At 43.1% G+C, this 15,412-nt stretch overlaps 1 long non-coding RNA gene and 1 pseudogene across 2 annotated transcripts in view; one reads left to right on the forward strand and one right to left on the reverse strand.

The window, feature by feature from the left end:
* Positions 1–15,412, reverse strand: part of LOC123586300 — a 102,302-nt gene that overhangs the window by 27,806 nt on the left and 59,084 nt on the right. The gene's annotated exons all lie outside the window — the stretch shown is intronic.
* LOC123586299 lies at positions 8,379–9,959 on the forward strand (annotated as a pseudogene).

Raw genomic sequence — 15,412 nt, forward strand, 5'->3', positions numbered from 1 at the left:
GAAAGTGGGCCATCTGTGAACCAGGGAATAGGTTCTTGCCCGACACGGACTCTGCCAGCACCTTGATCTTGGATTTTGAGCCTCCAGAACTACAGGCATGTTGTTTAAGCCACCTGGTCTATGGGACTTATTTCTTCAGATGAGCAGGTTTTATTTCCATGAAGATTATGAGTTGCATTTATTATAGTCCCGACAGCTTCTGGATCATTCCTATTCAGTGTACATTTGCTGCCCTGAATTGTGAATGTGGGGTCAGAAATTCTGGTAGAGCTGAGATTACTTTTACTTCTGGTACATTAAATGGGTAAACCATCCCATTTGTTGGAAGTATGAGCTTTACTCCCTAGGGAAGGGATAAGAAAGTCACAGGTAGTGCATTTGTCCAAGTCAGATTCAGTGTTTTCCTGGATTCCCATCCCACTGGGTTGGGAGCAGGTTCAACCAGGGACCTAGCAGGGAGTTTCTTCCCCTCCCCTCAGGGTTGAAGGAAAGTGTTTGGCTTCCCATGCCTTCCAGAACACTGGCCACCGCTAACATTCTCACTGTCCAAATCTGAAAATATGGAGCTCAAAAAACCTTGAGCTGAATTTGAAGACAGAGGTCTTTAGCAAAGCAAGCCCCCAGGATTTAAGTCTCCCAGGGACACCACACTGCTGTTTCCCTCTGAGATGACCCCCTTCCATGGAGTCCTGTACGGAAACCTCCTTGGCCCTCTGTTTCCCCCAGATCTCCTATCAGTAACATCTGCTTTGGTTCTCCTTCCGTTTTCAGTAGGCCTAGGTAGAATCTACTCGACTTTCCTCTAGGAGCCTACTTTAAATATGAAGAAAACCTGTGACTTGGCCGAGCTTTTTAAATAAATGAGACTGAGGGAAGACAAAGTTCTAGGTATAGATGAAAGCAGGAAAGATATACAATTTTATTTGCTTAATCCAATAGGAATGTATTCAGTGCCCATTCTTTGCCAAGCACAGTTCTAGACATCAGTTGCAGCGGTTAGCTAAACAATATTCCTGCCAGCGTGAGGCTTACGTTTCATAGAGAAGACAACATATAAGAACATTCATTTATTCACTTATTCAATCAATGGTAGGTGCTTTGAAGAAAAGTAATGGGAAACAAATGAAGAAACAGCAATGAAAGTAAGACATAGATTGTAATGTCAGGAAAGTCTGAAGAGGTTGTCACATGAAAACCTGAACAAAACTATGGAAGAAGGACATGTAAATACAGAGAAGATAAAAATCATTCCGGGACAGTGGAGCAGGGAAGCCTCAAGGCTCTCATCTTGGCTTGCTCAAAGACCAGCAAGGGAGCCAGCGTGGCTCAAGGGAGAATATGCGAGGCAAAGAGACTGGAACTTCACTCAGGTTTCCATCAGGGAGAGATCTGTAGGTCAGAGGTGGAACTCTCAATGTGTTCTAAGTGCGATAGAAGCCTTGGGGAGCATTCGTTTAATTGCTGCTTTGGGTGTTTGTATGCAGATATCACTAAAGCTGGCCAAGAACAGAAGTGTCTTTTGCAAAATCTTAGTCATTCCACAGTGTAGCTAGGACTGGGGCTGGGGGCGTGGTGGCAAGGATGTGATGTTCATTGCACAGTGTGGATCCATTTTCATCCTTTTGTTGGACAACTAGTACACCCTTCAAATCAAGAAGGGAGCATTCTTCCTGACAAAATTTCTTGAAGTATCCTATTAAAAACTTCCCTCCCCTATTTTATCCTTATTTTTTTTTTTGGTCGTGGTGCATCCGAAACACCTATTACTTTGATGTTGGACCTCCCATAATTATCTCCTAATTTTCATATATTTCCCTCTTATTTTGCTTCTCTCTTTTTTCGTTGAGAGATCATTGACATATAACATTGTATTAGCTTCAAGTGTACAAAATAGTGATTTGATATATGTATATGTTGTGAAATGATCACCACAATAAGTTAACACTCATCACCTCAGGCACTTAATGGTAATTTTTTGTTCTTGTGATGAGTACTTTTAAGATCTGCTGCCTTAGCAACTAAACTATACGATTCAGTATTGTTAACTATAGTCACCACGCTGTATGTTACATCCCCTGGATTATTTATCTCTTAACTGGAAGTTTGTACCTTTGGACCCTCTTCCCCGCCCCTCACCCCCACCTCCACCTCCAGCAACCACCAAGTTGTTCTCTGTATCTACAAATGCAGCTTTTTGTTTTGGTGTGTGTGTGCGTGTGTGTGTGTGTGTGTGTGTGTGTGTGTGTGTGTGTGTGTTTTCAGTTTCCACATACAAGTGAGATCTATGGTATTTATCTTACAGCAGCTCAAACGGTCTACAGCAGTAACTATATTTGAACATGGGGTCTTTATAGAGATAATTAAGTTAAAATGAGTTCATTATAGTGGCCCCTAACCCAGGATGACTGGTGTCCTCATAGGAAGAGGACCTTGCATACACAGACATGTGCACACAGAGGAAGACCACATGAACACACAAAGAGAAGACAGGTGAAGGAAAGGGTCCTTCTCCCATAATCCTCAGAAGGAACCAAACCTGCTGTGACACCTTGATCTCAACTTCCAGCCTCCAGAACTGAGAAAATGGTTTTCTGTTGTTTAAGCTGCCCGGTCTGTGGCGTCTTGTCAGGGCAGCTCTAGGACACTAATGCGTTCCTTCCATCGTAATACGTACCAGAAGTCAATCTCTTCAACCGTGGTTTGGTGCTTATGCCTCTCTGTGTTCTCTTGCCACTGCTTTCTGTTGTCCACTCTCCCTTGAATCACCAATCGTATGTCTTAAGTACCAACTATAGAAAAGGCCCCTTCAATTTTATCATTTCAGCGCAGAACGCTCTTCTCAAGTCCAGACTCCTTTGTTTGACTGCTTACTTGACTTTTCCATTGAAATATCTTTGCAAATACTTCAACGTAATCTTTTCAAAATAGAAAATTCTTTTCTTCTACACATAACTCATAGTCCCCAATTTTTCCCACCATCTTCTTGAGCCCTTAAATCAGGGCCCTTGTGATCACTCTTGACTGCTGTCTTTGCCTATCATATCCTTCCATACCTATCAGTACATTCCATCATCAGCAGACTCTTCGCCTAAAAGATATGTGCCATAACATTCCTCTCTCTCTCTCTCCACTACCATTCACTAGTTTACATCACTCATGCCTCTCACCATAAGGTTTATCACACCAAGAACTTACTAACTGGTCTCTACCCCACCCCAGCCAGTTTCCTACACAGAACCCAGAATGAAATTTTTAGTACTTAAATCGGACCATGTTGTTTCCCTCCTCAGAGTCCTGATGTTCCTTCCCCAAGCACATAAACTTAAATCTCGGGACCCAAGGTCCTGCAGATGTGGCCAGTGCCCACCTGCATGACCTCTTCCCTTTGATGCTGTGTTTGTGCCCTACCCCAGACAGCCTCCTTCATCCCATTCAGGACCCTTGCGTAAGTTTTTCCTTATATTCCATATGCCCTCTTACCCCCACTCCACATATAGCCAGCTCTGTTTCATCACACGGGGCTGGGTTTACATGCTGCCCCCTAAGAGAGGGCTTTCTTGGCTATCTTCCATAGCATGTTCCCCTCCCATATTTCTTCTCAGTAGCCTGGGTTGATTTTCATTTGTAGCATGACAAATTTTAGTAAATTTTTATGTCTTTTTTTTTCTCCAACTCTTCCACCTGACTACCAGCTATGCAAGAGCAGGGACCACATCTGTCCGGTTTATCATCTTATCCCCAGCATCTACCACAGAACCTGATGAATAGCAGGTGATCAATAAACGGTAGGTAACAAAGAATACATATTATAGAAAATGCATAAACCCTTGTTCTCCAAGCTCGTAGTTATCCATACCTATTTTTTAAAAACTAGGATTTCAGCCACTGATCCTTGAAGCTTCGAATCTCTAAAATGATAACATACATCACATGTTCCACACAGCAAGCTGATCATTTACTATTTCCTGGCTACAAGCAGGAGGAGTCACAATGTACTAGGTTGAGACAAAGGGCCAGAAGTGGCAAGAAACCTCCACAAACTTGTTCGTCAAGAATAATCAGTGCCCTGGGTTGCATGAGATTAGTGTCCCCTATTATAATATCATAAGTTGCACGAAAAAAGAGGTTACTCCAGTGTCTTGGTCCCAAAATTATGAAAATGTGATTCGTTTATTACAAAGAGGTGGACAAATCTTAGACAAGTCAGTTGACGTTGCTTTTTATTTGATGTTCTGCCTAATGAGATGAAGGACAAAGTTTAGCTTTGCAATCAAAGCCAATTTCAGATTTGCAAGAAACACCTGGTTTAGCCCAGATCTTCTAGAAAGCAGAGCCAGAAAAAAGGATTAAGTTCCTAAAGCTGATTTGAGAGGTGCAAGCCCAAAACAGTGAGGTGAGGAAAAATGCAAAGCCAGGCAAAGAAATGTATGAGACACCGCGCGTATGACACATGACAATACTTCACATCAGCTGGAAAACAACCAGCCTGTCCACGTGCAGGGCTCTGGGCTGTCCCCACTAGAGGGGAGGAAGGGTGAGTGTATTTGCTCAGCTCCCTCCTGTGTACCATTTCTCATCATTCAAGGTTTGCTCTGCAGGCGGCTCATTCCCACACCCTGGCTCTTGTCCTCTGGGCAGGTGGGAGCCAATTCCCACATTACCTGGTATTCGTGCAGGTCTGAAAGCGGAAAGGCAACTCGGCATGGGTGAGGCACCAAGTGAGAGGAGAGGGAGTCAGAGAATCTGAGCTAGGACGAGCCTGCCTGCAATCAACAACTTTCTCTTTAACTTCCTCCAGAAGATATCATCCAGGGGTGCCTGGGTAGCTTAGTCCGTTGAGCACCCAATTCTTGGTTTCAGCTCAGATTATGATCTCACCATTCGCGGGATCGAGCCCACGTCAGGCTCCAGACTGACATCAAGGACCCTGCTTGGGATTCTCTCTCTCCCTCTCTCCTGGCTCCTCCCCCACCCTCAAAATAAATAAACTTTAAGAAAAAAAGTTTAAGGGGTGCCTGGGTAGCTCAGTCAGGTAAGCGTCCAACTTTGGCTCAGGTCATGATCTCACAGTCTGTGAGTTCGAGCCCCATCTATGCTCCCTTCACTAAGCACAGGCAGGAGACCGAGCACATTACTGACATCATCTCATGTATTCCTTACACGAACCCTGTGAAGTTAGCACGGTTGTCCTTAGAACAGAGATGAGGGTAATGAAGTTTAAATCGGTTTTTAATGTTTATTTTTGAGAGAGAGAGAGAGAGAGAGAGAGATAAAGCAGAAGAGGGGCAGAGAGCGAGGGAGACACAGAATCCGAAGCAGCTCCAGGCTTCGAGCTGTCAGCACAGAGCCCGATGCGGGGCTCGAGCTCACGGACCGTGAGATCATGACCTGAGCCGAAGTCGGATGCTCAACCGACGGAGCCACCCAGGCGAACCGAGGGTAATGAAGTTTAAATACATCAACTAGCAGAGAAGTTTCCACAACTATCCAGGGATGAGCTGCCTGACTGAGCTCAGACTGAACCGCTGTGTAGACTGTCACCTTTCACAGCCCTATTGCTCAGGATTCCTTCCCTGGATGACACAGAAGCTTATCATCTCGTCAAAATACAACCCTCTTCAATATTAGAGGTGGCTTTCATGGCCCAAGCTCTCTCCACAGCCATTCTTTATTTTTCATGATTGCCTTGGTCAAACTATGTTGGTCCTTTAAAGGTTCTTGGAGATCATCTCTTTATACAGCCATTTCCTGCCTTTAGGTACAAACGAGGAGAAAAGAAAGAGTCTTCCTCTGTTTTCTATTTTAATTTGGTCTTTCTGCAATTAATACCACACACACACACACACACACACACACACACACACACACACACACCACCCCTTAAATCTTTTCCACTGGCATCTAATACTAGAACCCGATATGGAAGAATTTACAGCTGTATTTCACAGCTTGTTTTTTACAGCATTTAGAAGTGTTTTTGTTTTCTAGCAGAATTATTAAGTGTTACTATATTAAATTCATTTACAATGCTTCTGTTTTGTTTCCAGAAAATTCTGATTTCTCAAGGGTTGGGTAAAACTAATTGCCAAACCCCAGGAAGAGAAAATTAATGTTAGAATAATATTTTCTGTTGTTTTTTTTTTTAATTTTTTTTTTCAACGTTTTTATTCATTTTTGGGACAGAGAGAGACAGAGCATGAACGGGGGAGGGGCAGAGAGAGAGGGAGACACAGAATCGGAAACAGGCTCCAGGCTCCGAGCCATCAGCCCAGAGCCCGACGCGGGGCTCGAACTCACGGACCGCGAGATCGTGACCTGGCTGAAGTCGGACGCCTAACTGACTGCGCCACCCAGGCGCCCCTCTGTTCTGTTTTTTTATTGGAAAAGTTAGAACTTCTCGTGGTCACAATCATCATGGATTAAATCTCTGATAGATACAGCGTATTAAGTCATTTAAGGTAAAGTTTACATTTTAGAATGGAGAAGTACAGGAAATAGGGTACAGAGCTATGCAAACTTTGCTTTAAATCCCAGCTCTGTAACTTTTACTAGATGAGTGCTGTCAGGAAAACCACTCCAATTACCTAACCTTGCTTTTGGCAAATTGAGGGTAATGGTTTCTATCTCACAGGATTTGGGGGAAGACGAACATGAGATAACAATAGTTCTTGACTCAACTTTAATAGTCAGTAAATGGACTCGTATTTTTCATGATGGCTATTGTTAACATACCTTCATAACATAAAAGTAAGCAAGCTTTGTTGTCCTCAATATAACCCATTGTGAATGTTTTCATATCAAAGATATCAGATTCAACAATCAACACAGATTCGAACACTCCTCACCATACTTGGTGGCTTTATCCATTTTTTAGGCAAATTAATGCACAATACTTCTATATAGCTGCATATTCAAAGATGTCCCCTGGGAAATACCAACACCCTGCATATACGGTTAGGTGTCCCGTGAGAAAAGTTCCAAAATTAACACATGTGGGAAACAACATGATATTCCCTCTTGAACGTTCACATGCACAATAATAGCATACTAAAGGCTCAGAGATTCCTTATGGGAAAGAACCTATTAAATTTGTGCTAACCCAACGTATTTTGGAAATTACTTGGCCAGAAAATACATATCCTTTTCCATAGAACATCTAGTACTGTCTCTCTCGACGCTGGTGTCACACGGGACCGAGCTTGGGAACACTTCATGGGAACATGTGAAGTGGGAGTAGCAATACCCGCAAGGGAGGACCCGTGGAAGCGTCGTGTGGAAATAATCGTTTGGAGTGTGCTTCCCTGATGCTAAGGAACTCTGAGTCACCACGTAATTATATGGCACTAGCACAGTTGCCTTCCTCCAAGCAGTCATTTTCATGCAGATGACTGGTGCGAGATAAAACGGCACATTATGCACAAGGCAAAGAAGTGCACACCGCTATTGGCTCGGGCACTGTGAAAGCAGTCTGCTCGCTTTGGTGGTGCCCGGACGAATTCGCGATGGTTTGTTTTTCAAAATATTGGTTGCATTTGTGAGTCTATATTTCGAACACTGGTTTGCCTTTTCAAAGCGAGCAGTCATGGCAGGACACTGCAGGAACTTTGTGAAGGCACTTCCTGCTTCCTAGCAGGCGAAGGCAGGGACGCGGAGCCGCAGACTTGGCAGAGGGACAAGCTTTGGTGCTTACGAGCTGCTGTGCCCTCTGGAAACCGGTTTCCCATTGGTGAGTCTGGAACAAGATAACCTATGCAGTAGCATTTTCCATAGTGATAAATTCTGTGTACATACAAGGTATTAGTATCAAAGTCCATATTGCTAAAAGATGGCGAAGAAAGGTCTACATGTGTGTTATGAGTGAGAAGTAACAATCGTGACTACAAATTTGAGGGGATTCCTATTCCTCTTTGCTCACATTTCTAAGTGGGGATTTCTGCTCCATTCCCCCAAATCTCAGATCTGTATCCGAGGACCAATTTCAGCCTTTACACGGCTCTCCACATAAAAATTGACTTATCTGAGCAGGGAGAAGTTGGCGTCTGACATCCATCAGTCCCCTGTCATCTACTGGTTATGATGTTCACTGGGACCTTGGCGCCCAGCTCCCTGCCCTCTGCTCGTGGCTTCCCGCTTTTCTTTTCTCCCAAGTGGCCTCCGGGGGCAGGATGGGACCCCAGGGGATAGGGGAAAGTGAAAGGAGCCTGCAGTGTGGGGTGGAGAATTTCAATTCAGAGATGACATTACTAGCAACCCTATTTTCTTAGGGTAGAAGGTGTGTAACTGGTTCTTCAGAGAGGAATCCAGTGACAAAGAGCGTTACTTATAAAAACCACATATCGAGTCTGTAACAAAAAAGACAGACCATATCTAGTGTTGAGGATGTGGAGAATACGGACCCCTTATATGCTGCGGTGGGAACGTAAAATGGTGCAGTTGCTTTGTTGCTTTGGAAAAGAGTTTGGCAATTTCTAAACATGTTTAAAATGAACTTACTATGTAACCCAAAAATTCCACCACTGGAAATTCGCCCAGGGAAAATACAAGCATGCATCCACACAAAGACATGTCTATAAAACTTCCTAGCATCCTTATCCGTAACAGACCAAAATTGGAGACAATCCAAATGTCATGAACAGATAAATGCATCAGGGCCCTCTGGCTGATGCAGCCAGAGAGTGTGCGACCTTGATCTTGGGGTTGAGTCCGAGCCAATGTTACGTGTAGAGATTAGTAAAAAAATTAAAGAAAAAAAGAGATAAATGCATTCAAAGTGTTGTGTATTCATAGATGGAACACTAGCTAACAAGCAATGAAGTACTGAGATGTGCTAAAACATGGATAAATCTCAAAAGTATTATGCCAAATGAAAGAAACCGGATGAGAAAGGCCACATATTATGTGATCCCGTTGATGTCAAATGGTCCGAACACACAAATTCATGAAATTGGAAAGCATATCTGTGGTTGCCTAAGGCTAGAGAAGGAGTGGGGATTAACTGAAAATATGCACCACAGAGTGTTTTGGAGGGATGGAAATGTTCTGAAGACAGATATTGGTGATAATTGCACAACTCTATATTTTCTAAAAATCACTGACTTGTACTTATAATGGGTGAGTTTTATAAAACTCAGTCAAGCTGTTATGAACGAGCAAAGCAACATAATACGTAATAGTTTAAAAACTGGTGTGCTTAATGTAACTACTGAAATACAGGTATTTTATTTGAACATATGCTTCCCTGGCACCTCCACCTTCTGCCTCGAGCCAGCTGTGGGTGCTGCACTCCACGATCATGCTGCCCCAGTGTCTCTGGAGCCTACAATGTTGGGTCCCAAAGGGGAACTGGGCCTGCCAGTGGAGGCGGGCAAGGAAGGCAAGGATGACGGCTTCGGGGATGCAGAATGTTACCATCAGCTCCATGCTGGACCAGATCAACTCCTGTGTGGACCACTTGGAGAAGAAGAATGACCACCTCCATGCCCTCCTCCGGGAGCTGCTTGAGTCCATCGGGCAGACAAGCCCTGAGTTCCAGCGGCAGCTCGGGGAGCCTACTAGTGATGCCGGTCCCTAGGCTCTGGGAGCCCCAAACTGCCCCAACCCTGCCTCCCTGGGCTAGGCTCTGGCCTGGGCTGGGCACTCACCATTTGGCTTAGATACCTTCTCAAGGGTTGGCCTACGGGTCCCCTGGGGGTGTGTCTGTCTGGGCCGCCCTTCTGCTACTCCCTCTGGTGTGCCTGGGCCAGCCCCCAGCATCCCCTCCTGGGGTCAGGTGTGGGTCTGCAACCCACCCACCTTTGCCTGCCTGCCCCATTCCATGGCATTTCCCACTCTGCCCAGGCCTTGAGTGTCCACATCAAACAAATCTCTAATGAGAGAGAGAGAGAGAGAGAGAGAGAGAGAGAGAGAGAGAGAAAGGAGGGAAGGAAGGAAGGAAGGAAGGAAGGAAGGAAGGAAGGAAGGAAGGAAGGGGAAAAGAAGAAGGGGAAGGGAAGGGAACAGACAGGAAAGGAAGGGAAAGAAAGGAAAGGAAGGGAAAGGAAGGGAAAGGAAAGGAAGAGAAAGGAAAGGAAGGGAAAGGAAGGGAAAAGGAAGGACAAAATCTGCTTTCAGCAATATTATAGTTCTTTGGGTGATTATTTTCCTCTGCCATTGAATGTGTCTTAATAGTTATATAAGAATTTTCACATACAGTGAAAATTCTGCTACCAGTAAAATGCAGTCAGCAGGATTTATGAACTAATTTACAGGCAGTTCCCATTTGCAGGTCCATATTGTAGCACCTTCACATCTGAGCAGTAAGGCCCAGGAGTACTCCATACCCCAGAAGTTCTTGCAACATGGAGTCCTGTGAGAGTATTAAATTTGCAGAAATCCTATTTTTTTTAGGATTTTCTTAATTTTGATATGAAATGGGTATACACACCCTTACAACTACTCAATATAGTTTTCAGTGTATAGCACCTTGCTTTCTGAAAGACTATATGTAAATTCTCTGGCTAATCCCTAATGCCCTTAACACCCCCTGCTAATATACTAGCTACATGAAATACTAGCTACAGGAAATATTTCGTTAAAATAACAGTTTCATATCTACAGTGCCTTGAGGAGTGGTACCTTACATTACCCTTGACTAGTTTTTGTTTTTGTTTTTGAAATCAAGAAAATGTTTATAAAACTATACAGAGGGGTGCCTGGGTGGCTCAGTCGGTTGAGCGTCCGACTTCAGCTCAGGTCATGATCTCGCGGTGAGTTCGAGCCCTGCAACGGGCTCTGTGCTGACCGCTCGGAGCCAGGAGCCTGCTTCAGATTCTGTGTCTCCCTCTGTCTCTGCCCCTCCTGCTCATGCTCTGTCTCTCTCTGTCTCAAAAATAAATAAAAACATTAAAAAAAATTTTTTTAAAAGCTATACAGAGACCTGATTCAGTGAACTGATAATTTATTAAACAACACTCCTGAAGTTTAAGGGCCACGCCCAGAATATTTATTTTCTCCAGGGGCCTTACTGGTAGAGTTGGGCACATTAATAATAACAGAAGCATTTTTATGTTCTCTACGCTTCAATAAAAATGATGCACCATTACTTAAATCCTATAGTTCTGTAAGACAGATGAATAGATAGTCAACACCAAACCTGGAAAGCAGTAATTTCGGTTCAACTGTTATTTTTCTCATGCTCCGTGGCTGCAAATTCTGACAGAAACTGACAGTGCAGTTGCTAAAACGAGTATGAAAATGATAATGAGAACCAAGAAATACAACACTGAACAGCTAATCAGTTGCCAATAATTAAAACATTTTGGAACAAAGCACCAGGAAAAGACAGATTCTGTGATTGCTAAAGCTGCATAGACAAAGAACACCATGGCCAAGTAGGTGCCAGTTCTGCACCTGAAGCATTAGCAAGTCTTAAACCTCGACCCCGGGTGGTCAAACAAATGAGAAACCACCAGCAAGAGCTCCCCGCTGGCTGGCAAGGAATAGTTGTGTTCCCTAAAATCTCTTTGAGGAAATGAGGCAGAACATTTCTAGGCGCAATGAGACTTTTTAAAAGAACTTCATGCTTTTTTTCCCCATACTCTGAAAGATTAAAAGCTACTCCCTGAGTTGTACATGAAAATGACTTTCCAGGGGTGCCTGGGTAGCTCAGTCGGTTAAGCGTCCGACTTCGACTCAGGTCATAACCTCACGGTACCTGGGTTCATTTGTCGGGCTCTGTGCTGACAGCTCAGAGCCTAGAGCCTGTTTCGGATTCTGTGTGTCCCCCCATCCCTGCCCCTCCCCAACTTGTGCTCTCTGTCAAAAATAAATAAGTAAATAAGTAAGTAAATAAATAAATAAGAAAATGGGTTTCCACACCCAGCAAAGTTATCAGATCTGTTTAGGACTGTTTTTTTTTTTTTTTTTTTTTTTTTTTTTTTTTTTTTTTTAATGGGATATGTTTCTTTTTCTCGGTGACATAATAAGACCTAAGGAAGGCTTCCCTGCCTAGAAATCTCTGAAGCTGTTTTACATTTAAAAAGTTTTTAATTGTGGTATTATACCCAACATAAAATTTACCAAGTATGTTTACGTGCACAATTCAGTACTGTTAACCATGTGCACTTGTGCAAGCCATTTCCCGAGTTTTTTCATCTTGTAAAACTGAGCGTGTATATTCACTGAAGTCTATACTCCTCATTTCTTCCCCCCACCCCCCACAGCCCCTGGCAACACCATTCTACTTTCTGCCTCTATGAATGTAACTACTCTCAGTAGCTCATTAAGTAGAATCGTACAGTGTTTGTTTTCTGGGGACTAGTTTATTTCACTTTGCACAGTATCTTCGAGGTACATCCACAATGTAGCACGTGTCAGCACTTCACTCCTTTTAAGGGCTGAGTAATAGCCCCTTGTATGTATATACCACATGTTGTGTATCCACTGATCTGTCAATGGGCCTTGGGTTGCTTTCACCTCTTGATTATTACGGGTAATGCTGCTATGAACATGAGTGTATGTTCTATCTCTTTGGCATTCTGCTTTCAATTCTTTTGGATTCATACCCAGAAGTAAAATTGCGGGTAATTCTATTTTTAATTTTTGGAGGAACTGTCATATTGTTAATCCATAGTGCTTGTACCATTTTTACATTCCCAACAACAGTGCACAAGTTTTCTAATGTCTTCGTATCCTTATCAATACTTGCTATTTTTCGATTTTTTTTTTAGTAGTCATCCAAATGGATGTGGAATAAGGGTGCCTGGGTGGCTCAGTCGGTTGAGTGTCCGACTTTGGCTCAGGTCATGATCTCCCAGCTTGTGGGTAAGGGCCCCGCATCGGGCTCTGTGCTGACAGCTTGGAGCCTGGAGCCTGCTTCGGATTCTGGGTCTCCCTCGCTCTCTGCCCCTAACCCACTTGCATTCTGTTTCTGTCTCTGTCAAAAATAAATAAACATTGGGGCGCCTGGGTGGCTCAGTCAGTTAAGGGTCTGACTTCAGCTCAGGTCATGATCTCGCGGTCCGTGAGTTGGAGCCCCGCGTCGGGCTCTGTGCTGACAGCTCAGAGCCTGGAGCCTGCTTTGGATTCTGTCTCCCTGTCTCTCTTCCCCTCCTCTGCTCACGCTCTGTCTCTCTCTGTCTCAAAAATAAATAAACGTCAAAAATAAATAAATAAATAAATAAAATAAAAAAAACATTAAAAAAATTAAATGGATGTGGAATATTATCTCATTGTGGTTTTGACTTATATTTTCCTAATTAGTGATTTTGAGCATCTTGTTACATGCTTGCTGGTTTTAAAGCCTTTAAGTTGTAAAAACATGGCCAGTTTTTATATGGTCAACCATTTTGTCTCTAGATTCCCATTCATCATGCTATTTGTTCAGCAGATTTCCTTTCTTTGGAAACATTTTTAAGAAATCATACTTTGAAACATACATACATGTCTGCAACAAAAAGATATTTCAAACCTCTATGCTTTTAACTGTAACCATCTTTTTTTGTTTTGTTTTTAGTTTCTTTTTAATATTTATTTTTGAGGGAGAGAGAGAGAGAGAGAGACAGAGCATGAGCAGGGGAGGGGCAGAGAGAGAGGGAGACAGAATCTGAAGCAGGGTCCAGGCTCTGAGTTGTCAGCAGAGCCTGAACGGGGGGGTTGAACCCACGGACCGTAAGAACATGACCTGGGCTGAAGCAGGACACTTAACCAACTGAGCCACCCAGGCGCCCCCTGACTATGACCATCTTAACAAACATATTTTGTAAAAAAAAAAAAAAAAAAAAAAGTTACAAATAAGCTTAGCCTAATGGCTAGAAGTGTGAGCAAAATTGTGTTCTCACAGTTCGGTTGGTGGTTGTGTTAGTTTGCTAGTGCGGCCATCACAAAGTTCCACTGAGTAGCTTAAACAACAGAAATTTATGTTCTCATGATTCTGGAGGCTAGAGGTCCAAGATCAAATTTTCATCAGGGGTGACTTCTTTGGAGGCCTCTTTCCTTGGCTTGTTGATGGCCTCTTCTCCCTGGTCTTCACAGGGTCTTCCTTGTGTGTATGTCTGTGTCCTAATCTCTTCTTATTAAAGGCACAAGTCATATGGTGTTAAGGCACGCCCTAATGACCTTTCTTAACCTTAATTATCTTTTTAAAGACCCCATCTCCAAATACAGTCACATTCTAAGGACATGGGGCTGGGATTTCAAGGTATGAATTTAGAGGGGGAAACAATTTCCCCCAACCTAGCTGTAGCAGATGAAGAGAAGATAATGCACTTCTGTCAGAGCCCAGCTGAGACTTCAGACTCCAAATCTAGCTGGGAAGAAAGCTGTGTGGAAAAGCCTGTTATGGAAAAGTAACAATATACTACCCAAAAGGTTATCAATGGCCTTCATAGCATTGAGGGGGGTTGTGTGTAGAGAATGAAGAGTCCCTAAGGTCAAGAAAAACAGAAAAACAGAATCTGTCTTCTTGGAGTGGCAATAAGATGACCCTCAAGAGAAGAAGGAGTCACGCTCTTTCGTATTTCTTTTTTGTTTTTTTTTTTCTTCTTTTTTCTTTCTTAATTTTACATCCAGTTTAGTTAGCATATGATCCAATAATGATTTCAGGAGTAGATGCCAGTGATTCACCCCCTATGTATAACACCCAGTGCTCATCCCCACAAGTGTCTTCCATTAAGGAAGATCCCTTACCCATTTAGCCCATCGATGGCTCAACCCACAAACCCTCCAGCAACCCTCAGTTTGTTCTCTACATTTAAGAGTCTCTTATGTTTTGTCCCCCTCCTTGTTTTTCTATTATTTCTGCTTCCCTTCCCTTATGTTCATCTGTTTTCTATCTTAAATTCCACATATGAGTGAAGTCATATGATGTTTGTCTTTCTCTGACTAATTTCATCCAGCATAATACCCTCTGGTTCCATCCACGTTGTTGCAAATGGCGAGATTTCACTCTTCTTGATTGCCGAGTAATACTCCATTGTATATAAATACCACATCTTCTTTATCCATTCATCTGTAGATAGACATTTGGGCTTTTCCCACATTTTGGGATGGTGCTGTGTGGGAAAATAGTTTCAAGAATTCCTTATACTTACATAAATGGGTTAAAAAAGCTTAAGGTGGAAAGCTGCCACCACAGGGTGAAAGTTCCCAAGGTTAGTTAGCAAGATATTGTGGTGGGATCATGAGTAACTTGTTACATCACCTGCAGGAAACTACTTTCCATCTGGCACCAATATACTTTTATCACTACTTCAAACTCCACTTGCCCTCCAGACCCTTTGCTCCTTACACACACAAGTTAATGATTACTATCTGATTGTTTTCTTCAGCACGTTCACCACATATGTAAGATCTTGAGAGCTTAACCAGTACAGAGATGCAACTTCTGTTCAGGGCTCTTGTCTTCTCCAAGACATTAGCTTCTCTCATTTTCATT

The sequence above is a fragment of the Leopardus geoffroyi genome, chromosome C3, assembly GCF_018350155.1.
Source record: "Leopardus geoffroyi isolate Oge1 chromosome C3, O.geoffroyi_Oge1_pat1.0, whole genome shotgun sequence".
Lineage (NCBI taxonomy): Eukaryota > Metazoa > Chordata > Mammalia > Carnivora > Felidae > Leopardus > Leopardus geoffroyi.